At 42.2% G+C, this 4153-nt stretch overlaps 1 protein-coding gene across 4 annotated transcripts in view; it reads right to left on the minus strand.

Moving 5' to 3' along the window:
- Positions 1-2498, minus strand: part of PSPH (phosphoserine phosphatase) — a 16459-nt gene extending 13961 nt beyond the window's left edge. For 2 of the 4 annotated variants that reach the window (XM_015558997.1, XM_006756084.2), the window contains exon 1: positions 2131-2493. The gene's annotated coding sequence lies outside the window, so the exon portion shown is untranslated. Of the gene's footprint in view, positions 1-2130 lie in introns of all 4 variants that reach the window. The other 2 variants (XM_015559000.1, XM_015558999.1) reach the window with 2 other exon arrangements.
- Between the last annotated feature and the right edge of the window lie 1655 nt (positions 2499-4153).

The following is a 4153-nucleotide window of genomic DNA, read 5'->3' on the forward strand; positions in this document are numbered from 1 at the left end:
TGCCAAGAACCTACAACCAAGATTACTTTATCCAGCAAAGCTATCATTCAGAAGTGAAGGTCAGATAAAGAGCTTCACAGATAAGGAAAAGCTAAAGGAGTTCATCACCACCAAACCAGGATTATATGAAATGCTGAAAGGTATCCTATAAGAAGAGGAAGAGGAAGAAAAAGGTAAAGATACAAATTATGAACAACAAATACGCATCTATCAACAAGTGAATCTAAGAATCAAGTGAATAAATAATCTGATGAACAGAATGTACTGGTGATTATAATAGAATCAGGGACATAGAAAGGGAATGGACTGACTATTCTTGTGGGGGAAAGGGGTGTGGGAGATGCGGGAAGATACTGGACAAAAATCGTGCACCTATGGATGAGGACAGTGGGTGGGGAGTGAGGGCAGGGGTGGGGTGGGAACTGGGAGGAGGGGAATTATGGGGGGAAAAAAGAGGAACAAATGTAATAATCTGAACAATAAAGATTTAATTAAAAAAAAAATTGTGGTATATCCCCACAATGGAACACTACTCAGCAATAAAAAGGAATGAATTACTGATTTCTGCTTTAAAATCAATAAATATTTTAAAAAAACTATACTGACCAAAAGAAGCCAGACACAAAAGAGTGCATACAATATGATTCCACTTATATGAAACCTTAGACAACACAAACAAATGACAACAATCAGGTCAGGAGGGCTAGGGATGGGGGTACCTGAGTGCAAAGAGGCCCTAGGAAACGTTCAGGGGCAATGGAAGTGTTCTACTGTGGTGGTGACCAAGTATGTATAAAATTTTCACAATTCATCATAATGGACACTTAAAATGGGTGCATATTGTTGAATGAAATTAGACATCAATAAAACATTAGCTTAAAAAAATTAGGCATGTATCGAATCACTTAAAAACATAAAACATCCCAGCTGCTTAATTTCACCAACATGAAAGTGACAGGACCATGATCATTATTATAATGAAAATCTACCAGGCAGTTGTAGATTTTAGAATCTACATTTCTATATTTCTACAAATATAGAAATCTTGGATTTTATTATTGTCTTCCCTGATCCTCATTCCAATACCAGTCAAATATTTATTTACTTATTTTTTTTAATTCAGGGTAAGAGAGTATATGTTTTTTTAAATATTTAAGTAAATTAAAAAATTAATAATATTAATTTTTTTAATACTCTAAGTTTCACCACTGTTGTGTGTTTTTTAATATTTTTATTGAGTTTATTTATTTCAGACAGGAAGGGACAGGGAGAGAGAGATAGAAACATCAGTGATGAGAGAGAATCATTGATCAGCTGCCTCCTGCAGGCCCCACACTGGGGATGAAGCCCACAACCAGGGCATATGCCCTGACCAGGAATTGAACCCATGACCTCCAGGTTCATAGGTCCATGCTCAACCAGCCGGGCGAGAGTATATCTTTTTAAAAGTATATATTTTTTGTATTGATTTCAGAGAGGCAGGGCGAGGGAGAGATAGAAATATCAATGATGAGAGAATCATTGATTGGCTGCCTCCTGCACGCCCCCTGGTGGGATGAGCCTGGAACCCAGGCATGTGCCCTGACCGAGAATCAGCCTTGTGTTACCTTCTGGTACATAGGTCCACGCTCAACCACAGAGCCACCCGCCGGGCTCCGGCCAAATATTTAACCATAATGTGCAAGGCACATAAAGAAGATAGAGTAAATAAGTTTATGAATGAAATACTTATTTGTTTAACTCCCAATGTGAAGCTGTATCTCTCCAACTACAACAATGTACCTGGTAAACCAGCACTTACTTAAAATTCTAATTCTAATGGGAAAGATGGCAAAGTCAGACACTGCAACTCTAAACTTCGGAGCTTTTCCGAATCTTGCATTGATTCTCCTGTGCAGGATTGCATCATTCATTCATGCCGTTTGGCAACAGGCAGCAGTGGGATGGAACAAGTAAAAGCTACACGAAAGTAAACCGATGAAAAGACAGCCTTGCAATCCCATGAAATGCTTTATCTATCCCGATTAAGAGAAATAAATGTAGGATCATAGAGGCGCTGAATGTGCACGCGGCAGGCGGGTGAATCAGAAAGCTGGGCACACGGGGTGACAAACACATGCCCGAACTCACCCTGGTGCTGCTGCTCCTTCCTGGGCCGCCGCCGCCGCCTCCAGGACTCCCGCGGCTCGAACCTTCCGACAGCAGGGGGCCCAGGGCCGGCTCCCACCTTCCGTCGCGCGGTTCCGAGGCAAGTGACCAGGGCAGACGCGCAGAGCCTTTCTTTATCAAGCAATCATTTGAAATCTGCTGATAGGGCGCTGCTTTCTCGTCTGCTTTGCAAGTGCTTTATCTCAACTGAAGGCTGTGGGCTGGAGAGAAGCCTTGCCCCGCCCCCTCCCCAGGGAGGGGCTCCCTGAGCCCGCCCCTGCTTCCTCCCGGCCTCCCCGCCTGCACCCTAGATCTGCACTTCCCCGCGCACGCTTCGCCTCAGAGCTGGGGCAGCACCACCTCCACTCTGCAGAGGAAAGAGCACCCGACCTTCAGAAGCGCTCCCTCCGTCACCACCGCTCGGATCAGGGTACGTGAGAGAAACAAGGGACCTCTGCACTGACTTTGCGACTAACAAAAGCCTCTTAGAGGCCTGTTTTGACATTAAGCTCTTGTAGGAACGTAGGTCCCAAGGGAACGTTTAAAACCACGCATATTCGTAACTAAAATGCAGGAAACCATGAATGACAAAGGGAGCCTTTGCACCCTTTTTTTTTCTTCTTTTCATCTTTTCTTCTAAGTGTCACTTGCCCAGCTATTTATTTTTTTATGTTGACTACAATAAGGAAAACTGATTGCCCCCTAACATTTATTTACCTTTGGATACAGCTGGCTGGAGCTGCGCAGTGAGGTCCCACCCTAAACACCACCCTAAGCCTGAGATGCTGACAGTCAGCTCTGCAGGCGCCCTCCAACGTGCTCCCTCCCGCAGAGGGGATGCAATTGCTGGAGCAAGACACTTGGTCACAGATTCCCTGCCCTTTGCTACAGAACCCCTCAATGACCACAGTTCATTTAGAAACAAGAGGCCTTGCCGAAACCGGTTTGGCTCAGTGGATAGAGCGTCGGCCTGCGGACTGAGGGGTCCCAGGTTCGATTCCGGTCAGGGGCATGTACCTGGGTTGCGCGCACATCTCCGGCAGGAGATGTGCAGGAGGCAGCTGATTGATGTTTCTCTCTCGTCGATGCTTCTAACTCTCTATCTCTCTCCCTTTCTCTCTGTAAAAAATCAATAAAATATATTAGAAAAAAAAAAAAAGAGGCCTGGTGCTCTTTGGTTAGATGTGCCTTTAAGTTCAATATTCTCATAGTTCATTAAGTAAGAAAACGGTTGTATGTTTGTGGCACACCCGGTTTAATTCCTCCCAGATCTGCTGGAGATGGTTCTGAAGAAGGATGCAGAGGAGGAATTTTGATGTTTTGAAATATGAGGTAAAAGACTATACAATTAATGGGGGTGGGGGAAGAGGCAAAATAAGGGAGTTGAAAATAACAATCTAATCAAAAACCTGTTTATGTTTTGTGGTAATTTAGAAACAAGTCTAATAAAGGAAACAAGATGTTAAATACCAAATATTTGTATATACTATAAGTATAAATGGCAATTGAGAGTTTATTTAAAGGAGAAAAGAATGCCAAGTACAATAAATGTGAAAGGCAGAATTCATTTCTGCAATTATTTATATTTCATGCTTAATATGAAATAGAGTTCAAATACAATATTTATACTAAGTAAAACCTGTCAACTACACTTAGTCCCTATGCCGACCTCACACCTGTATTAACATCTGTGGGCATGAGATGGCAGTGTTGTACACACTGTTTAGCTAAAGCACATACCACATTAAAAAAAACAAAAAAAAAAAGTCCAGAGGAAGCTAATGGGTGGTACATGTAACAATCAGGTACAGGCACAGGTACATGTAACAATCAGGAAGTAATCTTGCCGGACCAGGCTTAAAATATAAACAGATCATAGATGCTTCATTGTTCTTCTTCTGGAATAATGTTAAATAGCAAATATGAACCAAATACAGTATAATGAAGTCATAATAAAAACATTAGCAAATTATTTTGCAAAGCTTGAATCATAATTGGTTAGTAA

Source organism: Myotis davidii, unplaced genomic scaffold (assembly GCF_000327345.1).
Source record: "Myotis davidii unplaced genomic scaffold, ASM32734v1 scaffold554, whole genome shotgun sequence".
Lineage (NCBI taxonomy): Eukaryota > Metazoa > Chordata > Mammalia > Chiroptera > Vespertilionidae > Myotis > Myotis davidii.